This window comes from Pteropus medius, unplaced genomic scaffold, assembly GCF_902729225.1.
Source record: "Pteropus medius unplaced genomic scaffold, Ma_sr-lr_union100, whole genome shotgun sequence".
In the NCBI taxonomy this organism is placed as follows: domain Eukaryota; kingdom Metazoa; phylum Chordata; class Mammalia; order Chiroptera; family Pteropodidae; genus Pteropus; species Pteropus medius.
Window position 1 is genome coordinate 1012304 of NW_024352947.1, and position 21394 is coordinate 1033697.

The following is a 21394-nucleotide window of genomic DNA, read 5'->3' on the forward strand; positions in this document are numbered from 1 at the left end:
AAGATCTGAGGCTGAAATCTCTGTAAGATAAGACCACATGGAGACATAGCCTTCCCTGGAGTCACCCGCCCCTGGGGCATTGCCACAGTCAATCGGACAGCCCGGCTCCTCCTGGCGCCCAGATTAGCTATGCGACCTCCAGAGGGTCATCTGACCTTCCTGGGACTCAGTCTTCTTATTTTTAAAATGTGGCCAGCAATACCTGCCTCAGAGACTGGCCGGGAGATCACATAGATGTGTGAAGCGCTAAAATATCACGTGCCACGCAGCAAACAGCAAGCACATAGTGCTGCAGTAGCGCACGGTAATGATCATCAGGAAGAAGAGGGAGCAGCCCGCGACAATATTGCAAATGAGACTAAGCGTCTGCCACACTCCATCGTAAAGTCCTTTTCATGCGATCGGGTCGATCAGAGTTACACTGCGGGAGAAAATACTTGTCGATACAGACCTAAAGCACATGTCATTTATTCAACTAGACAGAGCCTGGTAAGAAGAGAAACTGGAAAAAGTGAAGGAAAAGGAATAAATTCCTAGTTATCGAGAAAAGCATATCTTACCTTGTCGATTAAGAAAAATAATTCTAAGTGCAGAGCAGATTTTGAGTCTGACTAGCACGTATCAGTCCGCGAGAAGCTAGATGCTGGGCCCGTCAAGTTAAAGATCAAGTCCTTTCTGTTCAAGTGCGGGTTCGGGGGGCATGGAATGGGGGCGTAGGGGGGGTCTCCATGGCTGAGAGGAGGCCGAGAAGTGCCGGGCAGAAAGGGACAACGTGTGCTCACAGGGCGGGTGTGGCTCAGCGTGCCTGACGTCCTTGGGGACCTCACCAAATTCTCATGCCCCGTGAGACCACGTGCAAACCCATCCAATTACCTCTGTCCCCGCACCATTTCGCTGTGGATAAAGCACCCCAAACGTACACGTCCAAATCACGCATCCCACGTGTGTATTAAGTGCCTACGACACGCCAGGCCTCCGGGTGGCCACACGGGCCCACGGGCATCTCAGCTCTCAGTGTCCCCTCCGTGTGATGATCACGGCAGTCAAATCTGTTTTTGTTTTTGTTTTAATATTTTAGGCGAGGCAACCCTTGGTTGACCTCACAGATTGCAAAGAACTTGGCAGCTTACAATCCCTTATTTATTTACTTATTTTTTACGCTTACAACACCTGGTCTTCCTAGGTGGTCCCCCATTCAAATACTAACCAGGCCCGACCCTGCTGAGCTTCTGAGATCGGACGGGATTGGGCTTGCTCAGGGCGGCATGGCGGTAGACACGGCAGTCAAATCATTAACTGGACTCTATGTATATACTTTTCCTCCTCCCTTAGGTGACAGACTTGACGGGGAAGGGCCACGTTTTAGCCATCTGGTCTCCCTTTGCACTCACCAGAGTGTGCCACTTACCAAAATCACCCAATGAATAACCAAACTAAACGGCCCCCAGCCCGCACTGGACAGGAGCACCCAGTCGGCCTCCCCCGAGGCCTGCAGGTTTTTAAGGTCATTTGCCTGAGGTTGCAAAACTTTCTAAATCGGGCTGATGGCAGGACATGAAATGAAATGTTTTTGAACATCTTTGTGCTCACCTGCCTGTAAATTTCACGAGCAGGGTGATCAGCACAAACGCAAATGTCAGGAAGAGCTGGGAGGTCACCGACACCGCACACGCGGGCCAGTCCGGATCGGCTGGCGCTGCTCGGACACAGCTTTGACCCTGACCGCAGACGGCACGCTGCTGTGTGAGCGAGCAAACGCCACCCCACGCCACCCCACGCCACCCCGCCCCGCCCAGCAGACAGACCTAGGACCGAGATGTTTCTTCGGGAACCTGGGCAGGACATGAGAAACGTGTTAGTCTGAGAACGTTTTCGGTCGACGGAGATAAATTATGGCCCCCAGAGGTCCCTCTGAGTCCTGGAAGACGCCTGGCCTCACGAAACTGGGCATAAAGGACAAGGACCGAAAGGAAGCCGCGCGCTCCTGCCAGTACTCGTTTCGATTCCAAAAAGGTAGAGGAGGTTGAAAGTTGAGAGCAGAACAGGAGAAACAGGATACTCCAGGTTTCTGCTAAGAAAATGCCGCAGAAGTTAAAAATGCTTACTGGAAACCTGAAGGCTGACATGAGCATCACCACGACAGGCTGGAAAATTCTATTCATCTTTGTGAGGACAAGAATCTGGAGCTCGGCCCAACTTTTTCTTAGTAATTCCCTAACGACAAGCATCGACTTCTCCCACAAAACGAGTGTCCTAATCCCCTGATGAACAAGCCGCTGGGCCTGTGACGCCTGGCTGAATGAGCCGTGATCCCTCGAATGGGGAGTCAGCGCCATGGGATTACGCAACGCGTCGCCCATCAAAGCAGCGAGCCACCGCCTCGGCCCTGGCGCTGTGACGAGAGTGACAGGCTTCGAACGATGTGCTCTTCACGTTAACGTTTGCGTGAGGAGAAAGGTCCTCACGAGAGGGAAGATGAAAGAACCAACGCAAACGAACTCCACGCTTTCCAATTAGGGCATGGCTGCGACACATATGGAGATCGCGTTTGAAGTGAATTATCACCTCGGAAAGACACCGGTAAAGAGCAGCCTAAGTAATGCAGCTCGGCCGCCCCGCTCCACGCTCGTGAAGCGTCTGTCCGAAATCACGCTGTAAACAACTCAAACGGTGTGTGTGAGTCGGGGCGGGGGGGAGACCATTACTAAGAATTTACGGAAATACTTGTTTGTGTCATGTGACAAAATCTCCAGAATGAAGAAGTTTTAAAAAAATTAGTACACATAGTAATTCAAAAGGTATGTGGGCCAAAGAAAGACAAGTGGCCGATGAAGGTGCCTAACTTCAGCATTCGTTTTTAAAAAGAACATAAATATTAAAACAACGAAACAATTAAAATAACAAACAAGTAAAATAATGAGATTGCTCACTGTTGGGAGGGCCAGAGGCTCCCTCCGAAGTCACTGGCGGAGTCACAGATGGACAAGGCCTCTCTGACGGGCAGCGCAGCCCTGGCCACCAGCGTTTCAGGTGTGTGTAGCTCTTCACGCAGGAATTTCATTCCTGGGGCCTCAGCTAAGAACACAGTCGTGAGGAAGAGCAAGAACTACTATGGAGCCACTGTACCTGTCAAATTCCTAAAGTCGAGTGGGCTGAGGCAGGAGGACACGAGTCCGTTGTTCCCTTAACTGGCCTGTGGTTCCCTTAACTGGCCTGTGGTTCGCTTAACTCTTGAACTTTTCAGTCCTGTGTCAATGCCTGGAGATTTTTATAAACACTGCCTGTTCCTGTATGCAGACCACATGACATCCGGTACCCAAACCCCCGGTCGTCTGGAGCATGGCCACCTCAGTCCCATCCAGTGACCAAGAAGGTAGGACTGATTCTCCCGAAGGACGTACCTCTTACTATAAGAACTCGACTTTTCTTCTTTGGAGCCCTCTGCGTGCTGTCTAGTTGTGTGTACGATTTGCACAGCCTAAGACCCTTGAATAAATCTTTGTCCTTTATTTCCAGCCAAAACCTCCTGACTCTTTTGTGTTCGGCTGACAGCTATGTAAGTCTACACACGAGCATTTTGTTAATAAGAGCCAAATACTGACAAAGCACCTAAATGTCCTTCAATAGTTATATAAATTATAGCATGTCCACACAATGAGATGATTTAACATTACAAAGATTAAGTAACGACACAGAAAATATCTCTACGGTATATAAGTGAAAAAAAGCATCTGGCAAAATAGTACATGTTAAATAATCCCATTTTTGACCTCTTTTTAAAGTATACATGTAGATTTAAATGAAAGTTTATCAACCATGATTGCTTTTGGGGAACGAGACTATGAGGGGCATTTATGCTCTATATAGTCTGTGTAGTTTGAACTGAATATAAAATTTAAGAACTAGAGAATATAAATTTTGACACAATGAAGTACACTTAAAAATCACGAGTGTGTATGTCAAACGTTTTTACAGTCGCGTAATCTTACATCCCCATAATTTCGCTCATCAAAATTAACTGTAAAGAAAATAATCTGGAACCAGGACCTTGAGATTTGCTGACACACACGTGACTAGAGAAAACCTAGAAAGTGCTCATTCCAGGAAGTAGCTATGTCCCCGTGGACTCGGAAGCACAGTAAAGGGCAGAGGCCACCCAGAGCTGTGTCCAGGCAGCCGGAGGTGGCCCTCGGTTGGCCAGAGGCTAGTGACAGAGTGAACGTATCGCCTGGCTTCAGCGCAGAACGAGGAACCAGGAGGGACCAGCAGAGTTGTACAAAGTGGGGGTCCTCCCTTAATACAGACCCAGGTACCAGCTCGTCTCCTGAGCTGAAGGCAAATGACCCCCCACTCCTGTTACTTCGGCGTCAGAAATGACTCATCGGCACGTCAGCCGCGCCTCTGAGCCACACAGAAGAGGGGACGCGGTCTCCTCGGGCTGAGGGTGGCCCTGCTGGTCGCTTCCCTGACTCCTCCTCTCTCTCCTGCACAGAGTCACAGCCTGACCATTCGACACAGTGCACTTTACGTATCTCTAATTTGCAGCAAGAAAACACATGGCGACCTACCCCCTCTTCCAAAGACGCCTGGCCACTGTTGAGTGTGTATCCCCTTAAAAACATTTTTAAATGCATCCTCCCAGGCCACAGGTTTCAAGATGCACCAACACGCAAAAATGACAAAAGCTGTGGAAACAGACGGTCAAGAGGCATGGCGACTAAAGGCAGGACCTGAGCTCCCGCTGGCCCCTGGATGGCAGGGAAACAAGGGGTCACAGGACAGTCCTGGAATACAAATGACAGATTAGGCATAAATAATCGATCGACGTTAAGTTATCTGAAGTGATTCCCGAATATCTCTTTTCCAGGAGCCTGGAAGGTTAACAAAGGGCCATGCACCTGTGACTCACGCCTCAGTGGTGCAGAAGAAAACTGTGTGCATGCGTGAGCGTGTGCGTGCGTGTGCGTGCGTGTGCGTAGACAGACAGACCGAGAGGGAAGGACGGTGATCCAAAGCCAGAGACCCGTGTGACGGGGACAGTTAGTTTCGGCAGCTCCTTCGCGAACCCTTCCTACTTCCTGCTGTCCCAGGAAGTGCGGCGTTGGTGACACACACAAGTAGGAAGGCAGCTAGCTCTGCTTTTACGCTCTGTCTGAAAAAGGTATTTAAGGTGACACCACTGGCCCCGGCAGAGCCAGCCGAACCCCGTCCGGGAAGCCTTGGCCCTCCCTGACCCCAGTCTGTCCATCACCTTCCTCATGTAGGGGTTCAGAACGAGTCAGCCCAGATGTGCCTGTGGCATTTGGGTCATCCTGAGCCAAGCAGAACTGAGACCCTGTGGGCTCACGAGAAACTTCTGCTTCCTGCTGACTACCTAGAATTTACATTGGGAGCCTTGCCCACAGCAGGAGTTGTCACCACAAACAGCGTTTCAGAGGTGTCCGCAGGGCAAACTGCTCGTTACTGGCCGCCTGCTCTTCTTATTGTCCTGTGCTGACCCCCTGAAGCCCCAAGGGGCCTTACCCCAGCCTTCACTCGGAATGTCACCAGCCTCGTTCCCCTCCTGTCCCCGCACGGCTCACGCATGCGGGGCTCCCGGATGTGTGCGTGCGATTCGGCCTGGCATTTTCTCTCGTTACCCGTCCCGCGCAGAGGTAGCTACTAGACCAGCAGAAGAACCATGAGGGCAGAGGGACGTCCCCCCCCCATGCACGGTGGCCTCTGTCACCGCAGGCAACCCCCACCACTGCGCTCACACCCTGTCCCTTCAAGCTAAGGGACACACACGTGCACGTGTTCAAACCGATTTAAAGAATCGCGTCCTTTCAGACACCTTACGGAGCGTTCCCAGGAGCTCGCTAGCGGCCCCCTCTGAGCCTGGGCTCGGCCCCGGTGAGTCCCTGAGCCCGGGGGACATCAGCAGGACACATCGGTCCAGTTTAACACCCAGGTGGCTGTTGGGGGTGGGGACGTGGCCCGCGGGGCTGGCGGGCTCCACCGGCCCCCAGGAGCGAGGTCCTGCGAGCGAGGAGGGGCCGGTCGGTCGGGCTCCCAGAGGACGCGCGGTCGGCAGGTCCCAGGTGCGGCCTGGGAACCCCGGGGCCGGGGTTCCCGAGGCCCTTGCATGGGCCCGACCGCGTGGAGCCCCTTCACAAGGACACGACGCCATCCTCACCTTCTCCACCCTCCCTCTCCCCGAGGGCGGGTCACACGTCTGGGGCAGGCGCAGGCGGCCAGCGGGACTCAGAGCGGACAGCAATGGCAGCTGCGCGAGTGCGCGCGACGCCACGGGGCAGCCTTTTTTTTTTTTTTTGGTTTCGGAAACTACTGATTTTCATAAAACATGTTATTTATAATAAAACGTAAAGGGCTTGCTGCCGCTTTAAATGAATAGTTTTAAACTTCTCAATTTTAATTCTAATACAAATATCAGGAGAGAAAGGCTACATAATCGAAAGCTCTGTGGGACCCTCGATCATTTTTAAGGGCGTCGATGACCCCACGGCCATGACCGCAGCCATGAGAGCCAACGCTCAGCGTGTCTGTTCCACCCCCGACATCTGTGAAACAGCGTCAGCTTTTAACGCCAGCCGTGGTCAGGATGGGGACGCGCCGCTGACGATGCCCCAGGCGCCCCACTGAACACCTTAGGTGTGCTCTTTCCAAACTCACGAGCACCTTACGAAATCGCCCTCTTCTGCCCCCTGGAAGAGGAGACTAGTGCTCTACAGCAGCGGTCCCCAACCTCGTTGGCACCAGGGACCAGGACTCCTATGAGCATCTGACGCCTGAGGACCCGAGGTGGGGCTGAGGCGGTGATGCCGGCGCTGGGGAGCGGCTGCAGACACAGACGAAGCTTCGCTCGCTCGCCCACTGCTCACCTCCTGCTGTATGACCCGGTTCCTAACAGGCCACGGACCGGTACCGGTCTGTGGCTCAGGGGTTGGGGACCCTTGCTCTCAAGAACAAGTCATCTGTCCAAAGTGAATCGTCAAGTCACTCAGAGCAAGGTGTGAACTCAAGTCAGCCTGGCTGCTAAGTTCATGATCTTTCCATGACACCATTTTTTAAAACAGTAATTATGAAAATTTCTGCAAACTACTTGGGAGTGAGGTACGCTGGGGCCCACCCTCCTACGTGACATCACGTGGACGCGAAACGCCCGTGAGCAGTGCACGGGTACGTGAAATGACATCCACGTGGCTTCTCCACATCCTGGCAAAGCCCTACACTCTGCTTCCTACAGTAGACGGGCCCCGATGAGCCGGCTGTCCCGAGACGGCCCGGTTCACACCTGCTGTCCCCACACAGTAGTAACAGTGCCCCTGAACAGTGACAGATTATAGAGTCGCCTACCACGAAGACTGTAGCTGGCCTCGGCTTTAGAAAGCCCACCTTTTTCAGCCTGTCACACTTTTATAAAAGCCCGAAACAGGTGACGTAGAGTTACTACTGTCAGTCCCTTGACTGTAGCCGAATGTGAGACCATGTGTGGGGCCGACAGAGGGGACGAAATTCTCCTGACGTAACTCGTGCAGCCAACGCCGAGCTTAAGAATCTGAAGCCCAGTATGGTGAGCTCCTCAAAAAATTAAACATAGAATCATGACACGATCCAGCAAGTCTACTTGTGGTATATATACACCCAAAAGAACTGAAAGCGGGGTTTGCAACAGAGGTTCGTACACCCAAGTTCATAGCACCGTTATTCACGATAGGTAAAGGGTGGAAACCCAGCTGTCCATCAACAGAGGAATGAATGAACAAACTGTGGTCCATCCAAACAGTGGACAGTAGCCTGCCTTAAAAAGAAAGGCCCTTCTGACACATGGACAACCCTGGAAGAGGTTTTACATTATGCTAAGTAAAAGAATCCAGTCACAAAAGGACAAATCCTGTGTATTCCACTTACGCGAGGTCCCTAGAGAAGCCACGTTCGTAGAGACGGACAGCGCCAGGGTGGGTGCCAGGGGCTGAGGGGGAGAAATGGGAGTGAGTGTTCAATGGGGACGCAGTCTCTGTCTGGGGACGTGAAGATGCCCTAGGAGATGCGTGGGTGGTCGTGACGGCTGCGCCACAATGTGAACCGCACACTTAAAAACGGTTAAAATGGTAACACCTGTGATGTGTACTTAGCACAGTAAAAAGAAAACACTGAAGTTTCTGTCGAAAAGACTTCCCGACGTGAAGTAATCAGAAAGATGCATTATTGGGCATCTACGCCACGGCTTCGGCCTTGACCGCCTTGCCGACTCCCACCAGGCGCCCACCCACGCGGCGCTGGCCACCTGCTAGCCCTCAGCTGTGGGCAGGCACCGCTGATGGACACACGAAGGGACAGACCCCCGCGACCGGACACAGCACCACGGACAGCGGAAGCAGCCTGGGGCCCGCGCGGGAGACGGAGCCGCACGAAGCATGAACTTGTACAACTGAAAAACGGCTCAAGTCCACTAAAGCATCGGCGCTTTTCCAAAATTTTAGAGATCCATTTTTTTCCCCTTCTAAAGAGGTTTTCCGGTTTCTACCTTTTTTGATGCTCATACGTTAATAAAGCCCTCGACTTGAATGGACGAAGGAAGGCTGCGGAAGTCCCGCTGACTAGACAGTCTGCCATGTGACTGTCCTGCCGCTCTGCACCCCGCACCCACCCCGGGCGCGGCAGGGGACTGGGGACTGTGGGCCCGCGCTTCCTTCCTCTGATGCACAATCGGCCCGTCCACAACGGACGCCCCCCTCACGGCGCTTTGTTTACCGACAGGAAAGGAAATCACAGATCCCGCAAGTGGCGGGAGGGACCCGGAGCTCTCCTCCCCCTCCCACCAAGCGGGCGGTCTATAGAGGCGACTATGGTCTCCGGCCTTGTTCTGGCTCCAGAGAAAACATCAGCAGAGCGGGGTGAGGGAGAAGGACGGTGGGCTGTCCCCGGCCCCTGCTGAGATGGGCAGGACTGTCCTCCATCCCTTCTGAGAGGGGACAGGCTGTCCCAGGCCCCTGCCCTCCAGCGGAAGCTCCGCGGGAGCCCCAGATGCACGGGGAGCAGTGTGGCCGGTCCTCACCAGCAGGCTCTCCTGCTGCCTGCCCAGTGCAAGGGCTTCTGAGAGGGGACAGCAAACGTTTTTTTTTTCCACTGAGAAGAATAAAAATATTCCATCCAGCTCAAAGTCACTGCCCTCTATCAACTGTGAGGACGGGCTCACTAGTATTCAGGGAAAGCCAGCACCAGAAAAAGGCTAATTTTTGTTTTTGTTTTTTAGTTTAAAAATAAAAGCCCTTTCAAAATACTGGGGTCTCCGCGAGGGGCAGAGTCGTCCGTGCCAATGTCTGTCCCCGCACCGCGGACTCTGGCGATGTGTACGGCGACCCCGCTAGTCGTCCCGCACCGGGCCAGCAGGCCAGCCACGCTTCCTGCACCAAAGCCACAATCACGGCCACGTCCTGTGCGTCATCACGCGGCCCAGGGCGCCCGGCTGGAACCCTACGCAGATCTCGGCCCCTCCAGAAGGACACACAGCCTGGGGACAGCTCCTCGAAAGCACGAATCCAAACGTGGAGTCGGTGCCGGATTCAAACAGCCAGACACACGCGGAGAAAGGCTGGGCCCCCCGGGGCCCACAGGTCCCCGGTCCAGACTCCGGGTGGCAGGGGTCAGGGACACGATGCTTCAAGGCCACAGACCCAGCAGTGGGCCCCGTGCTCTACACTCAAAAAACACTTCATACATATTTTCTTAAGAAAAGGAGAAAAAAGGGAAGGCCAGAGAAAGGGGGTGGGGAGGGAAAAGGAGAGGAAAAAGGTGGCTCCCCACGGAGACACAAAGGCCACTGAGAAGAGGGACGCAGACGCAGTCACTTCGCAGAGGGAGTTTCCACCTGGGCCCCGCGAAATCGCCGATATTCTGCCACCTTCTACGTCCCAAGCAGGAATTTCATGGGACCCAACGTGGCCTGGGTGAGGGGACTCAGCCCACGTCCGCATGGGGACGTGAGCCCGTGGTGGCCGAGGGCCACCTGCCCGCACACCTACCCCCTTCCCCAGCTCCCGGGAGGACCTCTCCCCACCCGCACGCAATGCTGTTCCTCAGTTCAAGGGTGTGCACAGAACCAGGGCAAAGCCACGGACACCTGCTCGGGGACACTACTGGGCACGTGGGGGACACGTCTGGTTTCTACTGAGCGTGCTCGCTGGGAGCTGCTGGCCACGTCCTGCCCAGTGCAGGGGAAGGGCTGACGCAAGGCGCCCAGCCAGGCCGGGGAGGCAGGGCCGGGACACGCAGGAGGCGCCCAAGAGCGTGCGGGGCCTGGAGACGCCCCGTCAGCTGAGCGGCGCTCTCCTATTCTGCTGAGGCTGGGTTTCTGTCCCTCATAACCAACATTCCAGACGAAGACACCGATCCAAAACCACAGCAGGCATAACTTAGTCTCAAAACGGCCTTCGAGTAATTCCACCAGATGGCCTCCAGCACCTTCTACCTGGGTCACGGTATGTACGCACTGTGACCTTTCCCAAATAAATACGCCTAAAGTCTCCTGCCCCTTTCCCGTGTACCAAAACGTCCCCATGACCCAAAACACAAGCATCCCTCACAGCCTATGCCAAAGGCCTTCTGCGCCTCCCAAATCTGTGTCAGCCATTTCCAGGAGAAGGAGGTTTAAGGGAGAACCTCTCGACAGAGTCTCTCGCCCTGCCGGGACGTTTTTCAGCCTCGTGTGACTTCCGGAGAGACACCTGTGCCGTCGGTTGTAGCTCTCGAGGAGCGGGAGCCTTAGGCACAACGGGCCGTCAGGAGATGGCCGGGCAAGCGAATACCACGAGGCCAGCTCCGTTCTCAAAAGCATTTGCCGATGATGATGTCACCATCGACTAAGTCTTCATCCCTTTCCATAATTTATAACATGAATTTTTCTCAATTACAATAATTTTTTAGGAGTAAATAACTCAATTACCACGACTATCAGGAGGGCCGCGATGTGGTTTAGGACATAATCTGGCCTCTTTCAAGATTTCCCACCGATAAGATCGGTCAGGAAGACTCTTGGGAACCAAAACGCCCCGGCCAGAGTAAAACAAAGAAGCTGTACCCACGCCGCAGCCACCACGAGGCTCGAATCCCCAGCCACGGCGGCCAAGCCACCTCCCCTCCGGCCCCCCGCCGGCCGGCTGTCACTCGCCCAATGTGAAATCTGAGTAGATTCTGTACTTTAAGGAAAAGTACTAATAGCAAGCAAAATAAACTACAAAAACCTAAATTCAAACGAATGACCACAGGTGTCCGTGAAAGGTAAAAACGTCCAAGCTGATAACTTGTCCAGGGGGCCTATCTGTTTCCTGACACAGACAGGAACAGCACCCATCACCAGGTGAATGTCTGGGATCATCCTTCAATATCACTTACACAAACTGCCAGATGAACGTCGATGATGAGCTGGGCAAACCAGATGGAAGGAAAATGAGAAAGGGAGATAAATTGGTATAGATTTTTCTATCACAGGCTCGACCACAACTAGAAAGGAAGATATAAATCTGCCAGCGCAAAGTTGTGTAATCACTCTGTTGTCATATTTGGGGAGAGGGACGCATTCCAGATGACAGCTATCAAATATTTAGCACGCGGTAAGGGCGTATTTCATTTAAGCTGTCTTTCATTTAAGCCCGCTACTACTTCGCGTTGTTCAGATTTTAGACAATTGTGTATCTACTCAACTGAGATGTAGGTCATTGTTTCCTACGCGTAAGAGTCAAAAGGCAAAGCTAACCCTGTAACTGATACACAATTTGGGGAAAAAATACAATGAAACCACTTGAAATGCAATAAAAGAGACTATGACCTTTAACCACCCATCCCGGTTATCCGCCATACTCAAGAAAACGTCTGTTTTCTCAGCACCGACATATTAGGCCTTGAGCTGAGTCGAGCTCCGCAGACGCAGTCGGTACAGGACTCTCCAGCTGAGTCCCCTTGTCCCGCAGTAAAAGAAGGGCGTTTACAGCCTCATCTGTGGACGAGGACAGGGTGCCACCACAGGACGACACGTACTGCATGGCACGGACGAAGTGCAGCTTCTGTCTAAGGGGACAGGCCAAAGCCAGGAGTTCCGCGTGAGTGGGCAGCGATCAGAGAAGCATGTGTTCTCGAATCCCCTCTCCTCCTCCTCCCCCTCCCTCCTGTTCCCTCACCCCCAAAACAGCCAGGAGCTTGATACCTGACGCTCTGTGCACACAGGGAAGAGAACGCAGCGGGACGATGACACGATACAAAGCGCACGGGAGGAAGAAGGGGCCCCGGGAGGCCCTTCTGCATAGCAAGGGTCCCCCAGCCTCACTGCCCTAGAGAGGGGCCGGGCGGGGGAGCGGGGCGCTGAGGCGGAGCCCGCAGGTCACAGGCTCACGAAGGCGGCGGGAAGCCAAGGTCTGGGGTTGGCGGTAACACCGCTGCTGACTTGCAAACACTCCCCAAACGCTTGCTGAACCGAATGAAACATGCCGCAGGCCTGAAGTGAGGGGGACGGGACGAGCGAGGTGGCTGGAACGTGGCATCTCTCACCTGCAAAAGCAGTAACAGCACTAAAAAGACAGCTGTGTAGGACAGGGCTGCGACGCCGTCTCAGAGCAGAAAGCCACACGGAAATAAGGTCGTATCTACTTAGCTCGGCCTCATTGGCTCACCCAGGAAGATCCCAAAGCAAGCGGAGCCGAGACGCACCCCCGGAGCCCTCGTCTGCGTCCAGGTGACAGGCCGGGACCGCGGGGCGCAGCACGTTTCTGCCACACCGCTCTTTGATACTCCCCTTCATCGCAGTGACGTCCATTAAAACGAGAGTCACGGAGTAGCTGTCCGGCCCCTCTCAACCACATCTTCAGGAGCAGACACCCGACGACGTATTCATCAGTATTTGATCAGACATTTTCACTTATCTAGAGAGTACATCGCTCCGCAATGCCTCTGCGACTGGGGTTTCTATGGCAGAGCGGCTGAAGGACACCTGGCCTCACCCCAGAAGCTCTGAGGGCCTCCTCCAACCTGAGCGTTCCAAATTCCCAAGAGGGCCCTCGAAGCCTGACACAAAATCAGAGAACTGAAGAGACGAACAGAATGGGGCAAAAGAGAGACTTGCCAGTGACCAGCTGTCCCGAATAACCGAAACTTATGACAAACGAACAAAGGGCACAAAGGGAGCAGTTCTAACTTGTAGTAGGTTTGTTATTTTTTTAATTAAGTAATGATTTTGTAAATCTCTTGGGGACGTGGTTCCATAATGTAGCGGTTAGCACGTCTGCTTTACACGCAGAAGGTTCTGGGTTCACGCCCCAGTGGAGCCACGGTCCATGGTCTACGGCCGTGCCTCCCTGAACGAGCCCGATGTCTGATCTCAGAAGCTCTAAGCAGGGTTGGGCCTGGTTAGTACTTGGATGGGACACCACCTAGGAAGACCAGGTGCTATAGGCCTAAATAATAATAAGTAATAATAATAAAAAGTCAATCTCTTGGGTTTTATTTCTAACATGATAAATACCCATAGATACAATCCGCGTAACAAAAGCTCTTGAGTCCTCAGTAAATTTTAAGAGCGTAAAAATGCCCTGAGACAAACATTTGAGAATCGAGATCTCAAAGGAACATTTAGATGGCAACTCCCACAAAGAAACAAATGTAAGAAATAAAGACAGCAGGTAGGTTCAAATTTCTTAATCGTCAGATGACAATCAGCTCCATTTTAATTCATGAAGCCGAATACGCATGTACCCTGGTTTCTCTTTAGGGGCACAGACAAATGGTTAAAGCATTTAACATCTGGGTTTCCATTAATCTCTAAATCCCCCGAATGAGGAGTCTTGGGTGACACCACAGTAACACCGTATGTAAATTTACCCAATTAGCTCACTGATACTCGCACATTCTCCCAAATTCACTGCCCTGTCTTTTGCCACCATTGGCTGACAGACTTCTCGCTGAATTATTGATTTTCTGCCAATTAATTACCATAGTAAGATTCAGTTGGGCTTAACTCTGCAGAGATTTTTTTCCAGTCTCGCTTTTCTGTCTCCTTAGAGTCTGCTGGGAATCAAAATCATTGGAAACCTAAGGACGAGATACTGAATTCTAAATATAGCCCTGGCACAGCTTACAAACAACCGTCATCAGACGCTGAGACCCGTTTTCCGCTGGGTTCGGACACCGATGCTTCCCACTGAGATCTTCCCTCGATTCGCCGTCGACTCGACCACTGGACTACGTGGACCCCAGGACAGACCAGCTGTGCTGAACCCCGCTGAGGACTGGCGAGCACAGGGGTGTGCAGACTCCCCCCGCCATGGCCTGGGGTACAGGGACGATGTTAAAATCTCATCGGTAGCAGGATAGCACAGTGTCAGAGAAGGGACACGGTTTCCGATTCCCGAAATGACACTTGCACAGCTATGTGGATACTTATGCAGCAGCTCAAGCACCGGCCACTGCAGGATCGTGAGCCCACTGCAAAGCGGGCAGCCTGTCTCAGCGGGGCCCCCGCAGGGCACCTGAATGTCCCGGAATCAGTGAGGCCAGCCTGGCCCTGCTTGGGAAACAGGTCCCTAGATGCCTGTGGAGTAGCGGCAGGGAGGCAGGCACCGTTTCGGCCCCCTGCTCCGCACCCCACACCTCCGTGACTCACAGGGTTCTGCGGGCAGCCTATTCAGACAAGGCTCTGTCTCGAGCACACCCATCATGACTCGTTTTGATTGCTCTACAAGGTGGGTGTCGTGAATTTGAGGTACGAGATTCGATAAGGCTCAATTTATTTTTGTGCACAACTTGGTCTGGAAAAAGCAAACAAATTAAGCCAAAGATTAAAAGCTAGAGAAAGAGAAGGGAAGAAAGCGACTGAGCTCGGTGGAGGTGTCGACATGGACGGCGTCGCTGCGGAACAGATTCGAGCTCACACGCGTTATTTTCTGGAGGAGGAAAGTTCAGAGGAAAAGACTCATGGGCTCGATGGCAGTTGCACGTTGAGACCCAGGCCATGTCGCTCCCGCAAGGGACCTGGGCTTACAGAAGCACACAGCACGGTCCAGCCCACAGAAGCCGTCACACATCCGTGCCTCCCTCCTACACCTGCACGGCCACGACGGAGGATGCCCTGCAGCGAGAAAGGATGAGGCCTCCGACCAGCGGCGGGCCAAGGTCGCAGCAGCGAGTTCATTAACGGGCACCAGACAGAGGAACCCGGACGGAGAAGGAACCCTTCAAAGAGAGAACTGAAATCCGCCAGCTTGAAACGCAGACGACACAGACAGGAAGGCCATCGCCGTGTGAGGTCCCTCGGTACGTGTTGAACTCACGGTGGGTGTCAGACCTCGGTCAAGTCGCGGTCTGCGTAGAGGGTGAGCTGGCCAGGCAGAACGGGGTTCGCGGGGAGCCGTGCGTTTGTTTTTGGGGAGAATGCCAACGCTCGCCGGCCCTCCTGGGCCTTGATGGACCCTCCGACGCCCCGTGTGAAGGTCACCAGCCCAAGCGGGAGCCATGAGGAAACAGTCCAGTGTATCTGAACAGAAAGACTCAACCGCCTACTACGAAAATATTTCACATGTGATTCTCGACTTCCTTGACCAAACTGGAAAATAATTCTACTGTTTGTTTATATTTCGGGGAAGAGTTTTTAAAAAAAAAAGGACACAAGTTTTCCGCGCTGGACAGCGGAGGCTGGACTCGGTCCCGTGACGGGGGGCAGGGCCGCGGCTCGGGGCTCCAGCTGGACCGCAGGGCGGCAGCGCGCGACCTGGCCAGCTGCCCCCCAACAGGCGCAGGGACACAGCAGTGTCCAGCTGTGCCTTCGGGCAGAGACTGGCCTGACCTTTCACCCGGAACCGTGTGACCGTCTAGCGCCTCTGCCTCTTGTCTGCGTTCGTTCTTAAGCTCCGTCTCTTGGCTCCCGGTGCAGTTTGCCCCTGACATGGCTCGCTCTCAGCTTCCCGGTCCCCCAACTGAGGCCACAGTGGGATAGAGTCTAAGAAAGTCAAAAAGCACAGGAACTTGACGGAAATAAGACGGGGGACGCCTCAGGGCCCTGGTGCAAACGCCCTACCCCGCGGCCCCGAGCATGGGTCATTTCTACTTAATCGACAGGCAAGAGCTGCAAATTCAACTGATGCGCGCTTGAGAGGACCCGAAGTCACGTCTCACGTTTTAATTCTTAATTTACAAGCATATGTTAAGAAAAACACATACGGCTCAAATGGGAACAGCCTCGGCCTCTAGCACCACCTGCTACAGAGGGCCAGGGCCGTGGGCGCTTCCGGGGGACTGTCCCCTGGACGCAGTGACCTGGGCTGTGTCTCTCCTCTCCCACTAATTGGTGCTGGAAGGGGCTGCCAGACCCAGAAAAAACTGAGTTATCTGTTTCCACTACTTACTACTGACAACACACCGCCAGAGAAAGGGAAGGAAAAGAAAGATGTAGAAGCATCGGTTCTTAGACACACTTGCACACACACAGTCTGACAGCAAGAGGAATATTTAGCACAGACATTTGCAGACACTTACGCTCTGAATTAAAACGGGAGGCTGCAGAGATAGAAGTCACCGAATTGGTGGTGACGACAATTTTACTCTGCTTCCTGCCAGATACAGTCGCTGTCACTCCACCTCGGGAGGTAAACACGTCTCAACGGGCAGAGCCGAATGAGGTCGCCTGACACTTGATTTTCAGAGGTTCTTCATTTTGGGATAGGATTGTGGCCCCCTAAAATATTCGCATCTAAAAAATTATCGTCACATGCTACTATAAATTAAGACTGCTGGTCTGGCATCAAAATACTTCTGGTTTACTTTTTATACTGGTAAAAATAAAACAGAAGTTGATTTATCGTGCTGTCTACAGACTACGGGCCCTAAGGCACTAGACGACTGGGAAAACCTGAGTCATCAAAGAATGGAATGTTCATTGTTAACTGAAAACTCGGTCAACTGAACCCGGTCAACTGATAATTCCCGGTTAATTTCCCGGAATTAACAAAAAAAGCAATTCTTTTTAGAACCTTGCCAACCTTTTCTTAAAAAATCTTAGAAACCTAGCGACAAGACTAAATTTTTTCTATAAAATAAAAATGAGTCCTAATATGTCAAAGTTCAGTTGACATTTTCCATATGTTGACAGAAAAAGAAAAAAAAAATGAGTGAAAATCCCTCTCTCCTTAAATCCTACATTTCATACTTTCTGTTGTAAGAAAGGAGGCAAGTCAGTTGTAAATAATCCAGAAAATCAGTTCCCTCCACCCTACACCCTCAGGAGCCTCCATGGACACACGCGTGAGCCCGGGGAAGCTCAGACACCAGCCGCGAAATGACTCTGAGGACGCGTCTTGTCAGGGGCCACACGAATCATCACATCGCATGGAGCACACTTCACACCAGAACAACGCTTCTAAGAAAAACGAGGAGATGTGTTCTCTGCAACGTCTAAGGGAGGTACCCCTCTCTCCCACAGAGATGCCTTTAAAGTACTGAATTATCTGGTCCAACTCCCGTCTTACAGCCAAGAAATCGGGGTGCCAGTGATGGGCCATGTCTGCTGAGCCCTTGCAGCGGCCTGAGACAGCGGCCGAGGCAGGGAGCCAGCCCTGCCCGGCCTGCCGTCCCCCACCGGCCTCCGCCCAATGCTTCCGGCCTGTGGGCTACCATCGCCCCACTTCCAAGATATTCCAGAACACGAGTTGGATGTCAGCTGGGGACGGTCCTTCCACGGCCTGGCTCAGCGACCTGCACGTAGCTCTGTGGAATGAGGGATTCTGAAGTTAACTCTAAGAAAAGATTGACCGCCTCTGGGGCGCTGTTTGTAACGTGGTTTACGATGCCTTCGCTAAAACGATCAGAGAAACGTTTCGCTCGATCTGCAAAATGTGGCTAGGCGTCTTGAAAGTAACGTGGCAAGAGTTTTCCAACACGTTGTCAAAATAAAATGAAAAGACAGAAGTTCTCAGCAACAGAGAGAACGAAATAAAGATATCCCATTAAAAAAGACCTGTGTGAAATAAGCAATATTTAGGGAGCTGGAATGATGATCTTTAGAAAAACTGACTCTTAGCAGCCGAACAGTGACATGCCCGACCGAGGGGTGTTCGCTCTCTGCGGACCCTGCCTGGCCCGTCTGGGCGGTCAGAGCTAAGGACGCGGGCCAGCCAGGTCCCTGGGACGGCCCTGCTCAGCTGCCTGCCTGGCCTCCCACCGAGGGCCAGACCTCTGAGTCTCTGGTGACCCTGCCTCCTGGCCCCCAAGACTGCTCCCAGCGCCCACTGCTTCCTCCTCAAAGCCCCAGGCCTCCCGATCCCTCAGGCTCGCAGAGCCGACTCCGCCGCTGCTCTCAGCAGTCACAGCGACAGGGAACACACAGCAGAACCGGAGCGGGGGAGGCAAGCGGGCCAGGGCCGCCGGTGGCGAAGTGGGGGGCGGGGGGGACAGTGCAGAGCTTGGGGACAGCGCGGCAGCAGGTAGGGCCGCGGGAGCGGAAGCTCGGGAGAGCGGGTCGGGGGCTGCTATGCAAGATGCACGCGGCGGGCGGTCACAGCCGGGGCGCCCGGGGCACTGGCCCAGCCCAGCCCCAGCCAGGCTCCTTGTCACACATCCCAGAGCTCTGTTTGCAGCAACACGGCGGGGCCTACATACCTTCTGTTCTGGAAAGTTCCATCTTCATTCTCTTTCTGGGAGAAACGCCTGGGACCAGCCCTAAAGGGAGCCGAGTTCGAATCTCCTTCCCCAGGCCCCTTTCGGTCACCCCTTTCAGGTTTTAGGAAAGTCAGTGGCCTCGTTTCCTCACTCAAGTTTCTCGCAACCCCACAACCCTAGGGGCTGAGTCTCCCGATTTAAGAGGCTCTTCCTAACGGCTGGTCACAGTCTCTCCTGGAATTATCTAATGCCACTTAACGTTCTTAAAAATTCAAGTCCCCGAAATCATGAAAAGTGTCAATGAACCAGCTGCTCAGAGAGCAGGGCGGCGCTCCCGGCCGCCATGACCGTGGTCCTGCTGGGGGTGGTCCTGCTGGGGGTGAGGTCCGGGTCCCCAACCCCGGTCCCCAACCCGGGCCCCTCGTCAGAAGCAGCCGAAGCCCAGGCCTTCCGTCCCGGGGCAGCCGGCCTGCGGCATCTGTGGCTTTCGGACGCACCGCACCCCGCCGTGACCGTGGTCCCCAATCCGGACGGGCTGCCACGTTTGAGGAGACACAAAGGACAGGCTGGCAGAGGCGCGGGCTCTGCAGGATGGGACCGCGGCCTGGGAAGTGGCTGGTCCCCAGCCAGCACCCTGGGTGCCCTGGTCTCGTTGAACCTCCAAGGCTTCCACAGCCCTTTCGCTCAGCATAAAGCCGTCCTGCTGGTGGGCGTCACCGGGGGACAGCCGGAGAGAGGTCCGCAGGGTCTCAGGGTCTCTCCTGTCGCCACTCCCTTTCATTCAGGCAAAGAACACTCACCCCACTCATTGAATTTCCAGCCCTAAGAGCACATTTCATTGCCTCGGGGCAATGAAAAAGGCCTCGCTGATAAACCGGCTTCAAAAAATTAAGCCACTAATCTGGAAAAGAGAAAAGGGTCTGGGTCCCTAACGATGGAAGACGTAGCAAAAAGCGTCAGCCTGAAACCATCTCCCTCCACCCGCACCAAGGGAACAAGGCCCAAGGACAGGCGAAGGTCAGCGCACACCACGCTGTGCTCAGCTGTCACCACGGCCACTGGGAGATCCTGACTCTCTTCAGCCGTCACCTTGTCACTTAGGAGAGAGGGCCTGGGGTGCGGCCGCCAGCTCTGGTGCACCGACCTGGCTTGCAGGCTAAGGCTGCAGAGTCGTCTATTGTGTTCCTTGCACAATAGGGGTTTTTGGAATCCTGATTTTCATGGAAACTGTCTAAATTAACTTTCCTGCAGTGGGCGGGGACTATGCTCAGACTTACGAGTATCCTTAGAATTAAAGTCTGTGCGGCAAAGGACCATTTTCTTCCAATCGAATACTCTTAAAAAGCAAGGAGAACCTGACTTTTCAGACATTTGAAATTTGAGTCTCATTCCTTTAACGTTTTCAAAGGAAGAGTCCTAGTTTCATTACGGACAAGTGGAAACCGTCATTCAAATGCCAGTTTAAAGGGTCCAGAAGCACCAGCAAACCAAATGCCAGCGGAGTCCAAACGGACGTGGGCACGTGCAGGACGGCGGCGGCCTCCCGGAGAGCCTCCCGGAGGAAGTGGATGAGACCTTGCCCTCTCCCCCTGCTCCAAGCACAGACGGGCCTCAGAGGCTGGGGGTGGGGCGAGGGTGGTGGCCAGACAAAGGGGGGCGGGGGGCGGGGAGGCAAAACACCAGAAAGGTCTTCCTCACAACCAGCGGGTCCCAGCAAGTCCCCGGGCTGGCCCGGTGTCTGCCAGCGCCCACCTCAGACAACCTGGGACTCGCCGCTCCCACGCTCGTCGCCCCCGTCATGGGCCGCACCGAACCCCAAGAGCACGGCACTGGGACGCGCCCCTGCATCTCCCCCACGTGATGGGAATGCCACAGTTACGCTGCCGCTGGTTCACGTTTCGCTGAAAGCCAGGCAGAGTGAGAGCTCCAGGCACGCGGCAGCTGGGCCCCAGGTCACCAACGAGGCAGGACCCTAACGGGAGGCTTTGGTCACTGCATGTGATTACGTTAATGTGAAACATTTAGAAGTAGAAGCGCTTCCAGCAAAAACGAACTGTTGAGACATTTCTTAATGAATCTTTTTGGGATCAACTAACATATTCTAAAATATCGAGGTTCATATGGAGAGGGGGCTTTGCTGCTTGAAGTGGACAAAAAATCTATGAAACGTGGTATATGTACTTGGAGAGGCAACAGTTTACCGTTTTTGATGTTAAAACAACCAGGAAAGGGAACAAGAGTTCGTAGGACGCCTACTGCTCCTGAGAAGTGCTTCTTCGATTCTTCTGGGAGGGGCTCCATCGGCCAACTTCGGGGTCTGCTTGCTCCCTCCTGGGAATGAGGCAGGGCTGAGGAGGAGGGGCTGCGCCATGAGCCCCTGGTCCTCCCTCAGCAGCACCCCCAATCCTGACACCGTCAGCGGGACCCTCTGCTTCTCGCCACAAGCTGAGTCCTTGGACTTGGCCTCTTCCAACAACCAAGGAGGGTTTTCGCCTTCACTGTCACTGTTTATAGTTTGCAACTCTGTGAAAGCCGGGGCGGGAAAAGAGGGTGCCCTTATCGGCTTTCCCGGGCCGACACCTGTGAACGGGGGACAGGGTGAATTTTACTTCCCAAAAAGACATCGCAACCTGATAGCCTTGAGCTTGTGAAGGCAGCTGAAATCACAATACGGCACCTATCGCCCCCCCGTGAGCACCTGAATTTGCACCACAGTTTATCCGCATTTGGTTTATCCGGAACTTGGCCTGTACAATAT

General features: G+C 53.7%; 1 protein-coding gene and 1 pseudogene across 2 annotated transcripts in view; both read right to left on the reverse strand.

Moving 5' to 3' along the window:
• Positions 1 to 21394, reverse strand: part of SIPA1L2 (signal induced proliferation associated 1 like 2) — a 155865-nt gene that overhangs the window by 110550 nt on the left and 23921 nt on the right. The window contains exon 1 of one of the 2 annotated variants that reach the window (XM_039850381.1): positions 16519 to 16833. The exons of the other annotated variant lie outside the window; for it this stretch is intronic. The gene's annotated coding sequence lies outside the window, so the exon portion shown is untranslated. Of the gene's footprint in view, positions 1 to 16518; positions 16834 to 21394 lie in introns of those variants that run through there. 2 annotated transcript variants of the gene reach the window in all.
• On the reverse strand, positions 1159 to 1277 carry LOC120592650 (uncharacterized; annotated as a pseudogene).